Raw genomic sequence first — 16,395 nt, forward strand, 5'->3', positions numbered from 1 at the left:
TGTAAATGCAAGTTCTTTATGTTCATGTCATTGCTGTAGGGTCACTCTACATTGGAGATACGTTGCCAGGCAGCATCGCTTCAAAATAAACAAATAGTGATCAGAGATAACTATTTCCCAATAATAGGAACCGTGATCTTGGGAGACCTAATATTTGAATTAACCAACTTAGTTCTCAAACATTGTACTTATATACCAGAAGATCCACTGATCAAAGCTTACTCTGAAAGTATCATTTTGCTAGTTTCCTACACTCTTCAACAAGATATCTTCAAATTATTAAAACATGCAGAAAAATGTAAATAATACTGCGCTGATATTCTGTGTTAACTGATGTGAAATGTGGTGCATGAAGTTGAATTGAAACCTTGATTCTCCTCTCTAACGATGGGAGACTACTGTGGTACATCTCTGTATTGCATGCTACTGGAATAAGTGACACTTGAAGCATGGCCTCCTGGTCCAGAGATAAGGATGCTACTACTTCACTACAAGAGCACCAAGGCTATTGTAGTAGCTGATTGAATTTGGCAGCTGATGAAGGGGTCCGAAGCTGTTGTACTCTGCTGGTTGTTTTTCATCTGATTTCGACCTTTGACACAACAACACCAAATCCCAGGGACTGCCTTGCACTGCAGACATGAGCTCAACAGGTACTGACCCCAACCACCCGTCCGTACAGCACTTTCATCAATACAATGACCCAGGTGAAAACCAGTGGAAGATTATGTTGTGGTTGTACAGGACATTGGTGAGGCCTCTGAGTCCTGAGTACTGTTCTGGACGCCCTGTTAAATGGAGGATATTATTAAGATGGAGGGGATTTAGAAGAGATTTACCAGAATGTTGCTGGGAATGGAAGGTTTGAGTTATGAGGAGAGGCTGCTTAGGCTGGGACTTTTTCCACTGGAGCGTAGGAGGTTGAGGGTTGACCTTATAAAAGGTTTAAAAAATCATGAAGGGCACAGATAAGGTAAATGGCAGGTGTCTTTCCCCTATGGGTGGGGGATTTTATGACTAGTTTGATTTTATACTTTTAAGGTGAGGGGGAAAGATTCAAAAAAGACAGGGGGACAATGTTTTTACACAGATAGTCATTTGTGCGTGGAATGAACTTTGGATGTGGGTACAGTTACAATTAGATATTTAGTTAAGTATATGAATATGAACTGTTTGGAGGCATATGGGCCAAGCCTAGGCAGCTGGGGACTAGTTTTGTTTGGGATTATGGTCGGCATGGACTGGTTGGACTGAAGGGTCTGTTTCTGTGCTGCATGATTCTATGATCGTATAACATCTTACTGTCGGGGAAGGGTTTCATTAGGTTTCTCTGTTTTCAGGAGAAATCTCTGGGGCTGAGCTACCTCCTGGTGGGGATGGCATCATTTGTGTCAAAAGAGTATTTGTAGATAAGCTGACCTCGCCAACGAAAGATCTGCTCTGAAATAAATAATCAACTAATGCTGCTAGCTGCTGAAGAAACTATCATTAATTGCTGTAAAAGATAACATAATCTGGTTCATTAATATCCTTTACTGAAGGAAATCTGCTGTCTTCACCTGGTCTGGCCTACATGTGATTCCAGATCCACAACAATGTAATTAGCTGCCCTCTGAAATGGCCATTCAGTTCAAGAGCAATTGGAGATGGAGAACAAATGTTGCCCTTGTAAATGATGCTATGAATGAATATTTGGATACCAGCTGGATTATGGGGAGGTCATTGAGCATAAGTGACTAGATCGTCGACCTCCAGTTTTCTGTCAGCCTTCATTTTTTACATGGATTGGACAGGGTTACCATGGCGACCTTGTTCCCCTGGAGTGGAGCCTAATCCATTGGAAATGCATATTGAGGAATCAAGTTCTCTGCCTGTTCTGTTTCACTGGCAACCCTGGGGGCAGGATTTTCCTGAAAACTGATCCTGCTCCATCTTTTTTTTCTTTCAAAAGTATATTTTATTCATTAAAAACTCCCTTTTGTATATGCACACTGTCACAAAAGCATTTCGGTTCTGCGCACTTGCATATCAAGTAGGTAAACAAAACATTGAACTTCAACTCTAACCATAGACCTATCTTACACATACAATACTGATATTTACATATACTTGAGGCACTAGGAGGATTTCATAACTGGACAGATCCCAATTACCTTCAACAGGAAGACCTCAGACAGTGGTCTTTTCCCAAGGTGCCTTGCTGATCCTGCTCCATCATTGGCAGTCGAGGGGACTCCCGGTTTGCAAAGATATCCACAGTCAGTCTCTGAGTAGGTAGCACAGAGCCAACACCTTCAAGGTGCCACTAATAACTCCTCACATTTCTCTTCACGTTTCCATTATAGGCCTTTCCTCGGTGAATCAACAGTGTAAAACCCCTGTGCCTTTAATATCCTTTTTGTACTAGGGTACCTGAAATTACATTCTGTCACATTCTAACACCCAATGTTTATGCAAACGTATCATTGCTTCTTTAACACTGCTCCTTTTTAAAAAAAAACAAAAGCTCTGGTGATGTTGATCTTCTTAATGGCTTTTTGTACATTCGCAAGGACACAATCAGAAAATTCAGTATCTGAACTCTGAGGCTTCACTGGCCATCCATATCTTCAACAGTTTTCATTGATTGTGAACTCCCATTTCTTGTTAGTGCACAAATCTTTCACCTTGAACAAGACGTTGTTTAATGTTAGGGGCTTTCAAATATCAGGAGGCTTTTATTTCTTTGAATGGCCTTGATTAATATGACTTGCTCACCTGCACCCTAGCTTTCAAAGATCGAATTCCCTTCATATTCAATTCCACTTAACATTGGTGGAAAATGTACAAATGGCATAAATCACCCACGCAACATTTCTATGCTGCATACTCTCCTAAAGCAATGTTTATGGCTATTTGATAAAGATCCATTTACGATCATTGACTTAGACGATTATTCATACACACCCAGGAGTGCACCCTGAACGCAATGAGCAGAAATTACTCTCTTAACAGCACTGATGTGTCAGATGAAGAGGAAGATTGCAGTAAGAGGCACTATCCTCCCAACTCAATCTTCTGCTCAAAGCTAACTCAGCTTGATTTTACAGCTCCCACAGTTATTAGGCAAGTTTCAGTGATGGCTCTGCAATTTTATCCTGTGATTTCTGTGCTTTACCATGAGCTATGAAGGTAATGCTAGTGATCAGCTTCCTTAATTCTGATGGTCTAAGTTATGAGGGTTGCAGAATGAAGAAAATGATGAATCTGATTCCACACATGGTTTTAAAATTTAAAGACTGAACATGTGAGCATCTCTCTTCTTCTGTACTGTGAATCGAATTGCCAGCAAATCAGTTTGTAAAAGGACTCCAAAATGGAACCCATTCATAGAATGGCTTTGGTCTGACTAGTGAGCAGATGTTAACTCCACATTGAAAGCTATCTATTGTCATCTTCCTTCTAGACTACAAGGCTCCTTTAAGTGTTTCTTTATCTTCAAATGTTCATCTAATTCTGTTATGGAGTCATAGAGTTGTACAACACAGAAACAAATATATTCACCAGATATCTTAATTTTTTTATCTAGTCCCATTTGCCAACATCTGGCACATAACCCTCTAAACTTTTCCTATTCACATAACCATCCAGATGCCTTTTAAATGCTGTAATTGTAACCACCCACCCTATTTCACCTGGTAGTTTATTCCACACATGCACAACTCTCAGTATGAAAAAACTACCCCTCAGCTCCTTTTTAAATCTTTCCCCTCTCACTTTAAAGCTATGTCCACTAGTTTTGGACTCCCCTACTCTTGGGAAAAGACGTTGACTATTTACACTGTCCAAAAACCTGTGTAAGGTCACCCCTCAGCCTCTGATGCTGCAGGGAAAACAGCCCCGGCCTATTCAGCCTCTCCGTATAGCTCAAGCCCTCCAACACTGGCAACATCCTCGTAAATCTTTTCTGTTCTGAAAGTTGAGATTTATATTGCCCCATGTGATAATCATCCCCTAGTTTAATAATTTTCTGGGAGAGATGATTCAGTCAGCCATATTGACATGTAAGGCACAGGCCCTAACTGTTTTGTTCAAAAGGGCCTATCTGAACCTAAACTATCAAACTACTTGGAATCCAGCAATATACGCAGCCCTAGCAGCAGTTCAGCATTTTCTGTCACTGGAAGGCAACCTGTAAACGTGATGTAAGGAGGTAATGATAAGGTTCAATGTAGAGTAGTGGGAAAAGACTCATTTGGAGTTTATGAAAGCAGTATAGACCAGTTGAGCTAAAATGGCCTGTTTTTGTCCTGTGCAGTTCCATGCTATGTTGAGAACCGTCTTAACATTTCCACAACAGCATTCTGTACAACTGAAGAGAAATTGATTCACTGAATGGGTATTGTGTCTATGACCGCAAGTTACTGTGTGATTTGCGTCATCTGTCTGGTAGCGGAGAAGAGCTGCAGGAACGGTTTGTGAGAAAAGTTTTAATGATTGTTTCATGATCGTGAACATTGATCCACTTTTTACTGGAATGTTGAGATTGGGTTTCGGATCCCTTCACAGCTCAGGCAGTGCCCTTCCGAAGGTCCTTGAAAGAACCATCCCACTATATTGACATTTCACATGGCATTATGTTGATCTTTTAAAATTCAGACTGTGTGTGATTGAACCAATGAAGACCAATGACCCTTGCCAGATTGATGAAGGATGATATAGCCAACAAGAGACTGGGTTGTGAAATGCTGTCACAACTCTTCAGTTTAAATAAAGTGCAGGAATTTCTCCAAATGCAAATTGCCCTTCGTGAAAAAAAAGACCATTGGTAAATGTAAATCAATGTAGTTTGTAGTAATAATGTCCAGCCGACTGTGAAAATGCACCTGACATGTAGATGAGGCCCAAAGCACGAAAGCAGATGAGACTGAGTCATAGAGATTGAAAGGCCACAGAAACAAACCCTTCTGTCCAACTCGTCCATGCCGACCAGATATCCTAAATGAATCTGGCCCCATTTGCCAGCATTTGGCCCATATCCCTCTAAACCCTTCCTATTTGTGAACCTATCCAGATGTCTTTTAAATTGTACCACCCACCACCACTTCCTCTGGCCACTCATTCCATATACACACCACCATCTGAGTGAACAAGTTCCCCCTTCAGTCCCTTTTAAATCTTTCCCCTCTCACCTTAAACCTGTGCCCTCTAGTTTTGGACTCCTGGAGATCCCCTCTAGCCTGGGGAAAAGACCTTAGTTGTTCACCCTATCCATGCCCCTCTCGATATGATGAACCTCCATAAGGTCACTCCTCAGCCTCCGACGCTCCAGGGAAAACAACGCCAGCCTATTCAGCCTCTCCCTTTAGCTTAAACCCTCCAATCCTGGCAACATCCTTGTCAATCTTTTCTGAACCCTTTGAAGTTTCACAACATCCTTCCTAGAGCAGGGAGGCCAGAATTGAATGCAGTATTCCAAAAGTGGCCGAACCAATGTCCTGTACAGCTGCAACATGACCTCCCAACTCCTATATTCAATGCACTGACCAATAAAGGCAAGCGTAGCAAACACCTTCTTCAATATTCAGTCTACCCGGGACTCCACTTTCATGGGACTATGCACCTGAATCCTTGGGTCTCTTTGATGTGTAGCCCATTTTAACATTTGAAACTTCCATCTTTTTAGGTCATGTTCTGAGCTAAAGGGTGACACATCATGGTAAGGCCAACTCGAAGTACAACCACTCCCCGGGTTGCGATTGGCTTCCATTCTAGAGTCTATTTGCAATTTAATTTGGTTTCAAATTGGAAAACAATACTGGAGAATGGAAAGCAGCCATTTGTAAGTGCAGAACATGTTGGATCTTTACATTTTAAAACTGTGTGTGGGTTCATAATTACAAGCCATCGTAAGTTAGACATGAATAAGTCAGGGACCCCCTGTAACACATTTAATCTTCAGACATTTGGAGACATTTAATTTGGGTGATGTGACGAAAGTAGTCAATTCCGATATGCAGGTTGGAAATGACATCAAAGCGCACAGTTTCAAAATTAGGAATAGAGTTTGCAAACACATAGCCAATCCAGGCAGATTTGAAAAATGAATCTGACTGATTATGACTTCACATTTTGAGTACTGACCCTTTTGTTGGAATGGTTGTAGAGATTCCTTATCAGCATGTCTAAGGAGGAATCTGAGCTACTGCTTTGGGGATTAGTCTCAGCAATGATGCTTCCTGTGAGTTGTTAGCATCAAGTTGTCCTACTGTCCATTATTGTGGCACGATTGGAATCAGAAAAGCTGACTATTGATGTCTCAAAGGGAAACCTACAGCAAGCATTATTGTTGATGCTGGAGCTTAGAGCCATAGAGAAATTGGAGTTGGCCATTCAACCCACAGTGTCTGTGCTGTCTGAGTAATTCCCGATGAAGAGCTTTTGCGCGAAACATCGATTTTCCTGCTCCTTGGTAGCTGCCTGCCCTGTTGTACTTTTCCAGCACCACACTCTTGACTCTAATCTCCAGCATCTGCAGTCCTCACTTTCACTAGCTGTCCATTCTAATCCCAAATTTGAGTCCCGAATCATAGTCTTGTAGATTATAATTTCAGGTAGTTTTAAATTTGTTGAGCATTTCTCCCTCAACCACCAAACAGCGTTGCAAATTCCAGCCATCTACCACCCTCGGGGTAGAAATGTAATTCCTCATGTCCTCTCTATACTTGCTTATCATTGGCAGATACACTGGGGGGATTCATTCTATCCAATCTCCTCATTATTTTGTACATATGAATGAAGTCTTCCATCAGCCCTCCTCTGCCCTAGAGAAAACAGCCAGAGCTTATTCAATCCTTCCTCAGAGCTTGGATGTTCAAGTTCTGATGAGAGTTAGTGTTCTCGCCATGTTCAATATTTACCAATGTTCTTGTGGCACTGTGTTATTGTCCCTAGCTCTCAATCAGAAAATCTAGGTTCAAATCCCATCTGCCATGGAGTAGTGTCATTAAAAGGTCATACAGGTTGATTGGGGCAGCACTGTGGCTCAGTGGTTAGCACTACTGTCTCACAGTGCTGGTGACCTGGGTTCAATTCAAGCCTTGGGCCATCATTATCTGTGTGGAATTTATATGTTCTCCCCATGTCTGTGTGAGTTTCCTCCAGGTGCTCTGGTTTCCAATGATGTGCAGGTTAGCTAGATCGACCATGCTAAATTGGTGCATAGGGTAGGTGGATTAGCCATGGGGGTTACAGGGGTGGAGGGGAAGAGCTTTGGAGGATTGGGAGGTGTGAACTTGATGGGCCAAGTGGTCTGCTTCCACACTGCAGGGATTCAATGAAGAGTCTTATAAATCAGCTCTATAATGTAGTGACCAGAACAGTATACAAGACTCCAGCTATGGCCCAACACGCATCTTAAATAGTCCCAGCATTACATTCTGCTTTTGCATTCATTACATTGCCCGATGAAGGAAAGCATCCCATATGCCTCCTCTACCAACTCAACCACTTGTTTTGCTGCCTGCAGGGACCAGTGGACATGCACTCCATTGTCTCTCCCCTATTCTACCCCTCTCCGCACCCTTCCATCTGTTGCTCATTCTTTGTTATGCTTGCCTTCCCCAAATGCATAGCCTCGCACTTCTCCAGATTGAATTCCATTTCCGTCCACTCACCCAAACCATTGTTATTATCCTTCAGCTGACCTCCATCCTTTTCACTGTCAACTACATGAATCGTTGTCGTCTCATCTGAAAAATCCCCAAACAAATCTCCCATATTTTCTTTCAAATCATTGACTTTTACCACAAACAGCACGGGACCCAACATTCAGTCCCGTGGAACATCTGCTGAAGACTGCTTTCCTGTCACAATACATCCACTGGCCATTGCCTTTTGTTTTCTGTCACTGAGCCACTTTTGGATCCACTGGCTCCCCAAAGGCTTTAACTTTTCTGACTAGTTTGCCATTTGTGACCTTATCGCATGCTTGGTTAAAATCCATGTGGACAACATCCCACAACACTATTGTCATCAATTCTCTTTGCTACTTGCTCAAAAAACTCAAATAATTTACTAAGATATGGCCTTCCCTTAACAAAATTATTCTGACTATCCCCAATTGATCCAAATATTTCCAAGTAACAGCAAATCCTATTTCTCAATGTTGCTTTCAGTAATTTGTCCACGATTAAGGTCCATAGTACACACGTAACAGTGCACTGCCCCCTTTTCTGTTTCTGAGCTCACCCTGTAAGGCCTCATTTGACGATTCATTTTGTATATCATCCCTCCTCACAGCTGTGATTGATCCATTTACCCATAATGCTGCACCCCGACCTTTTTTTAATTGTCCTGCTCCATTCTGCCTGACAACTCTATATGCAGGAATGTTGAGCTGCAATCCTTGCCCTTCTTTGAGCTAAGCTATAGCAAGGACATCATGCTGCCACGCGTCTGTTATGCTTTCAGCTCATCAGCTTTATTTATTCTATTCCTTGCATTGATATTTTGTAGCAATGCTATAGCTTTAAGAGATGTATTTTGTCCTGCTTTATATTTGAAAGGGAGGATTTAAGACCGAGGTGCCCAACTGTCTACTTGGAAAGCCAGTAAGGTAAAAAGCTTGTGAGGTCTTGGCGGTTTTTAAAAGTTGGAACAATAGAAGCAGCCTGGGTGGGTGTAGCCAACTCTTACAGACCAGGATTTCTAATTTATTTTATTTTTAGGTTTAGTTTTTTTTAAGTAATTGTTGTTGGAATCTCAACAAGGCAAAGCTGCTGGAGTTTTGAAGATGTAGAAGTTATTTTTCCCTCCTCTGTTGGTCACAGCTAGAAGCTAGGTTTTCTCTTCTTACTGTGGGCGTTGTGTGTGAAAAATCTAATTTCTGAATTTGCCTTTTTACCCAAAGGGAGTGTTTATGGGATGTTCCTATATTGGAATGGCTTATTAGTAATAGTCACTGTATCTAATATTTTGTTAATTTTTCCTAGCTTCTTCTTTCTTTTGTTGCATTTTCACTATCGTGTTGAATAAATGGTGGCTTGCTCAGTGCTGAGTAGTTTACCAGTCGAATTGCATTTGGAGCACAGTACATTACATTTATCTTTAAAGATAGGAAAAGCTAGGGTCTGGGCTACCTTCTTAAAATATTTTGAAGGTATCTGGTCTGGTCCATAACAATACACTGCCAACATTCTGTGCTCTATTTTAACCTCTGTTTCCTCTGTTTTAGAGTCACCTGTTAAGTTTCTGTCTCCCGTTCTCTACTTTCAATTTGTCCTCAGGTTTCCATCTCTCTGTTAATCTAATTTAAACTCTTTCCAACATGACCAGTAAAACACTCTTTATCCCGACCCTGGCATGTAGATGTGTGGCTTGAAAAAATTCCCCCTTCCCTAGATGTAAGCCTGATGCTTCAGAAATCTGATGATCACTGTGTTATCCCAGCTTTCTAGTCACCTGTTCACTCACTCAAATTCTCCTGTTTCTATGTTTGCTAGCTTGTGGGACTAGGAGTAATCCTGAAACTACTGTTCTCAAGGTTCTGCCTTTCAATCTCTGACCTGGCTTCCTGAAATTTGCTTTCACAATCCTGTCCCCATTCTGCTCAAGTCATTATACCATGACCTCTGGCTGCTCACCTTCCCTAAGAAGAATGCTCTGTTGTCTCTCTGTAATGTCCTTTACTCTGGCACTAAGGAGGGAACATGTCTTCCTGGAAACCTGGAGATGGTTGCAGAAGCACCTGTCTGGTGCCCTAACTATGGAATCCCCTGCCACAATCCTTTAGCTCTGTGCCAGCCCCCACCCCCTCATCTCCATACCTGAAGTGCTGTTGATTGGCGTTATTGCTCTTAGCAGAATCCAAAATGGAATTCCCACCAGCATTTGGGATGGATTCAGGGGTTGGGGAGAGTCCTCCTGCACTACCCGCTTGGTTCTCTTATGTTGTCTGGCAGGCATCATTCCACCAGTGGTGTGACCACTTCTCTAAATGCACTATCCTCATAGTCATCTGCTTCACGGATGCACAATAGTGACTCCAGCCACTGCTCAGGTAGTGAAACCCGGAGCCTGAACTTTTGTGGGCAGTTGGGCTTGTTTGGGATGTACCAAATGTCCCTGGTTTCACATTGGGAGGCACGCTGGCACAGTGGTTAGCACTGCTGCCTCACAGCACCAGACACCTGGGTTCAATTACTGCCTCAGGTGACTGTGTGGAGTTTGCTCTGGGCTAAACTATAGGAGGCTGAAAACAATCAAAAGGAAAAGAAGTAATTTCCACTCAACAAGCTCATTCTCGCCACATTTCCATTTTATAGTCTGTACATCCAATGTAGCATTAGTACGGACATGACAGCACTGACAGTAGTCTATAATTATTCTTCCCGAAATCAACAAACTCAAGTTCCAAACAACCAGCTTAAACCAGCCACTAATTAACTAGCTTCAGAACCTGTGAATCCTTAATTAAGGCAGCTGTAAGACAACTTCTCTTAACTTAAGGTGTAAAATTTAGTTAACTGCTACACAAAAGCAAACTCTTGACCTGCGATAAAAGAATGATACCTGCAGACTCTCACACTCACCAGCTCTGAGTGCAAAAGCTGGTCGTGATAATAGAAGTTACAGTAGGGTCAGGATATCTACAATGCAGCCCCCACTCTCGGAGAAGATGTAGGCGAAATAACCTATCAATTTTTAAAAAAATGCCTTGAAAGTCAAGAGCAATTTCCTTTTTTCAAAATGGTAATGGTATAAAGCGTGCTCTAATGGATGCAGCGTAGTCACTGAGTGGGTGAGAGCCTACCTTTAATAATCTCTGCAGTCCCACCTTCAATTTCCTTTTGTTGTAACTGACAACACCATTGGAAATTCCATGTGATTTGAGTGAATTTTATTAATTGCTATGTTTTTCATCGCTTTTCCATTTTAGAGTGAGATTGAATTTTCCAGCTGTGGTTAGTCAACCTTCAGTTCCTGGATCTGTTATCATTAATCAGTTGTCATGGGACACCACAAAGTGGTGACTGAAAGCACGGATTGTTTTTGAAGGCAGTGGAAGTGTAGTATTTTGCTCTGAGTGGTTTAATGTGCCTGGCTTTGAAGCAATTTGCGAGCTAAAATAAACATAAATCCCTACCAATATTCATAAATCTTCATTTAAGTATCACCACACAATTCTCTCTCTATTAAAACCGTGTCCCAAAGGTCCACAATTGGCCTGCTGTGCTGTCTTCCTGCTGCTCGCTTTGCTAGAAGCCGCTTTCAAAAGAGATAAATCATATTGAAGTCTTTTCGTTTGATAAGGTTTTTTTTTCTATGAATTAGCAAATCATCGTACTGCTCTTGCAGATTAATGCAGTCCTAACAATCTGTTCAGCCCCTTTTGACTTAAACCCTTAAGACTGTTGAATCAAAGAAAATTAAAGGAGAGAATATTCATTCATTATCCCACTGCACAGTAGACTGCACAATTCATTTTGTAAATCTCTCTTTGTGCTTTAGGGCTAAGGAATGCCTCAACTGCACAATTCTTCCGTGGTGCAAGTTTATTTCAAATTGGCATTATTTTCAAAGAGTGCATTGGAATTCTAAACTTTATGTAAATTTACAAAAATGCAAACCTAATTAAAGTGACAATGGAGTTGAACTGTCAGAATGCGAGAGAATCTTTGTTTCTAGTCCAGCTCAAATAGATGGTACATGAATAACTGTGAAGATTAACCTTCAACTCTCAAGCCTGGATTCATAAACAATCTCCACAGATCAATTGGAGCTCCTTTCTCTCCAGTAATGTGTTGAGATTTCTGCAGCTCAGTTCATGATGACATCCCCTATCACAATGCAGGTTTGCAATGGGATTGAGTGGAAATAGCAGACTGTATTGGTCCTATCTTCACTACCTTGTAAAATAACGGTCACTTGTGTTGTTTGATAACCTCAATGTAAATAGGTTTTGTGGGTGCCATTTTACAAAAAAAATCTCATTCCTGGAACTTGCTGCAGGGTGCTGTTGAAATTGCCAATGGCACAAGTAAAAATCTTCGAGGAGAAAGTGAGGACTGCAGATGCTGGAGATTAGAGCTGAAAATATGTTGCTGGAAAAGCGCAGCAGGTCAGGCAGCATCCAAGGAACAGGAGAATCGACGTTTCGAGCACTAGCCCTTCTTCAGGAATGAGGAAAGTGTGTCTAGCAGGCTAGGATAAAATGTAGGGAGGAGGGACTTGGGGGAGGAGCATTGGAAATGCGATAGGTGGAAGGAGGTCAAGGTGATGGTGATAGTGATAGGCCGGAGTGGGGGAGGGGCGTTGGAAATGCGATAGGTGGAAGGAGGTCAAGGTGAGAGTACCTCTCCGCCCCCACCCCACTCCGGCCTATCACCATCACCTTGACCTCCTTCCACCTATCGCATTTCCAACGCCCCTCCCCCAAGTCCCTCCTCCCTACATTTTATCCTAGCCTGCTGGACACACTTTCCTCATTCCTGAAGAAGGGCTAATGCCTGAAACATCGATTCTCCTGCTCCTTGGATGCTGCCTGACCTGCTGCACATTTCCAGCAACACATTTTCAGCAATGGCAGAAGTAAGACCTCTGAATGCAATAATGGTGAATTTGCACCAAACTTTTATGAGTAATTGATTGAAGTGGCTGAATGTGAGCATTATGGACAATCAGAAGCAGAGCAAGTATGTCCAATACCCTTTCATGTGACTTGGGCTGAACATGGAATGAATAAGTGGTCACTTAATGTTTCCATGAGACTCACAGGCCATACGTTTTATTAAAATGCATCATCCTTCTCATGAGCTCTGCCTTTAGCTGGGGAACATTGAACATCAGGAAGATGTGTGTGTTATATTCATTGTTCCAAACCATATTTCACACTGAGAGTATTATGAATTACTTCGGCTCTTCAGAATGTTGGTAGAGACGTGGCTGTTACTTTGCTTGGACTAAAAGGATGTTTGCCAAGATATCTAAACCAAAAGTGAAATACTGGAGTTAGCATTCCAAAGTGGGAATAATTCTTGTTTAGGAGGGGAGATAGGGGTGCAGTGATAATCTTGCTGACCAGCCATCCAGAAGTGTAGGTTAATGCTTTGCAGATGTGGTTTCAAATCCCACCACAACCTCTGTTCCACTTATAAAAATCTGGGATGGACAGTCTGTGATTGATCATGAGCGCTCATTAGGGAAGGAAATCTGCTCTCTTTACCTGGTCTCCCCTACATGGAATACAACACCCACGACAATGTATTTATTTACACACTTGTGAGATATGGGAATCACTGACTGGGCTGGCATTTATTGTCTGTCCCTAGTTGCCCTTAAGAAGGTGATGGTGAGCTGCCTTCTTGAACCACTGCAGTCCATGTGCTGTGGGTTAAACCATAATGCCCTTATGGAAGGAATTCCAGGATTTTGACCCAGTGACACTGAAGGTACAGTGATATATTTCTAGTCGGGATGGTGAGTGGCTTAGAGAGGAACCTGCAGGGGGCAGTGTTCCCATGTATCTGCTGCCTTTGTCCTTATAGATGGAAGTAATCATGAGTTTGAAGACGCTGTCTAAGGGTCTTTGATACATTTCTGCAGTGCATCTTGTATATAGTACACACTGCTGCTACTGAGCATTAGTGGTGGAGACAATAGGTGCTTGTGGATGTGGTGCCAATTAAGCAGGCTGCTTTGTCCTTGATAGTGTTAAGCTGCCTGAGTGTTGTTGGAGCTGCACCCATATTCTATTACACTCCTGACTTGTGCCTTGTAGATGGTGGAAAGACTGTGAGGAGGTGAGTTACTCACCACACTATTCTTAGTCTCTTACTTGTTCTTGGAGCCATTGTGTTTATGTTTATGGTCAATGGTACACCACCACCTCCCCCAGGATGTTGATAGTAGGGTATTCAGTGATGGCAAGCACATGCAAGTTCAGTGTGATGGCTAGAATGTTTCTTATTGGAGGTGGCCATTTGTCACCATATGTGTGGTGTGAATATTATCTGCCACTTGTCGGTCCAAGCCTGGATGTTGTCCAGATCTTGTTGCATTTGAACATGGACTGCTTTAGTATCTAAGAAGTCATGAATGGTCCTGAACATTGTGCAAACATCGGTGAACATCCCCACTTCTGACCTTGAATTCCTTTCATAAGGAACGCACAGCACATGGACTGCAGTGGTTCAAGAAGGCAGCTCACCAATGCCTTCTTAAGGGTAACCAGGGACAGGCAATAAATGCCAGCCCAGTTCAGTGACACCCACATCTCACAAGTGTGTAAATAAATACATTGTCGTGGGTGTTGGATTCCATGTAGGGGAGACCAGGTCAAGAGAGCAGATTTCCTTCCCTAATGAGCGCTCATGATCAATCACAGATTTTTATTAGTTGAATTTAAATTCCACCAGAGGTTGTGGTGGTTGATGGTCATTGATGAAGCAGCTGAAGATGGTTGGGCCTAGGGCACAACACTGGGGAACTCCTGCAGCGATGTCCTGGAGCTGAGATTGCTGACTTCACAACCATCTTTGTATAAGTCAAGTATGACTCCAACCAGCAGAGAGTTTGTCCTCTGAAACCCATTGATTGTAGATTTGCTAGGGTTCCTTGATGCCATAAGTGGCTTAATACAGCCTTGTCAGGGTCTGTCACTCTCACCTTGTCTATTAGCTACCCTCTGAAATCGCACAGCAAGATGTTCAAGGGAATGGGTCTCCAGCGATAGCTCACATCCTATGGAAAATAATAACAAGCTTGAGTTATTTGGAGGTTGCTGAGAGTTATTTCCAAAAGCCTTGAAAAAAATTGGGCATTGTGGTATGAACAGTTAACTTTAAAAATATGCCACTCAATTCAACCAGTTTCCAAGTGAACACAATGGACTGGAATGGCATAGTGCTGCGTTTAATGATCTGGCGTATGTTATGGACCCGGCCAGATTCCCTCAGAAAGGTAGCACAGACCCTAACTTGGCTAGTTGTTTTAAGCAGGTGGACAGTAGATTTTCCAGGAGTCTTGCAGTTGGTCCAACCACTTAGTTTTAAACAAAACAGAATTTATTTGCAAGCTTACTGAATGAAACACAAACAAAAGAGAACGGAATGTGGAAAAACGTAACCTATCCAGAAACCCAACAGATTTTCCCAACTTTGTGATGCTGTTTCAAATGCTTGCAACAATTCCCATAAACATGCCTTTGACAAAAAAAGGAAACACCCAACACAGGTTCTTAGAAGAAAGATGTCACAAACCAGGAGGATCAGCAGGGACCTGCTTCTCTGGGGCCACCCCCTTTTCATCGTACAAAACGCTTGAAAGCCTTTTGTCTGAGGCAGTATCTGTTAGCTATAATAAAGCTTAAAACCCATCCAAGCCAGACATCTCAGCCGTTCTGCATTTATGACCTCTCTGAGAAAGGACAACATAACCTTGTTAAAGGAGCAGTATCATCACATGTATTTCCCATCATTACCAATGGAGCAATTATATCGGTGTGTGCTATACCCAACTAATGTTTGAGAGGACCATTGGGTGCAAAGGGAACCCTGCTATCCCATTACTATTGTAAAAACTCCTTTGATCGTATATACCCACTGGTGGATATAAGCAAAGGAAAGCAAAAACCATCTGATATTCCCTTGTCTGGTGTTTTAATTGAGGCAATGACACAGTTATTTTAATGCCAGAATATTTTTCCCCAGGATTATTTTCCAACAGATATAAAGAAGTAATTTTCCAACTAAAGCAGGTAACACCATGTAAAAAAAAGACACCTTCGAAAATGCAAATTATAATGATGGGTTGATTTTCTTCCCAGTTTCTCATGTGGGTGAATATGTCAACATGCTTATTAAAGATGAAAACAAGTTATATGAATTGTAGCAGTTTAATTTCCATTAGACTATGGGGCTGGTGTTTGGAATATACAGGGCGCATATTAGGGATTCATTATGAATCATGAGTCCATGTATGGAATTTGGATGCAAAGGTGGGGATAGATATTTCCCTGCAATTCTCCTATTTGTTGGCCAAGTCCCATGCAGAGTTAAACTTACCCTTTCAAAATGACTGTCTGGTGAGCAAGTCTCTCAAATTTTCAAAAGAGAGCCAGTAAGAGGGATTTATGTTTCTTTTTCTACCATCCTTTGCAAGATATAGAGTTTTTTAAAAATCTCAAAGAGAGGATAATTCTTTGGGTACAGATATCATTTTATCATGAACCACTGTTGCTCAATAATCCCTGTTATCTGTGGAAATGTTCCAAATGTCTTTCAAGAATAAAGACATCTTTTAAGCTGGCAGTATACTCATCAGCTAGCAATTACCTTTCTGTGGAAGATTTGAACAAATGAACAATTCTCAAGTAGAAAGAAGTAAGTAAGACCCAAACATACATGAAAATATAAG

Source organism: Hemiscyllium ocellatum, chromosome 43 (genome assembly GCF_020745735.1).
Source record: "Hemiscyllium ocellatum isolate sHemOce1 chromosome 43, sHemOce1.pat.X.cur, whole genome shotgun sequence".
Taxonomy (NCBI): Eukaryota; Metazoa; Chordata; class Chondrichthyes; order Orectolobiformes; family Hemiscylliidae; genus Hemiscyllium; species Hemiscyllium ocellatum.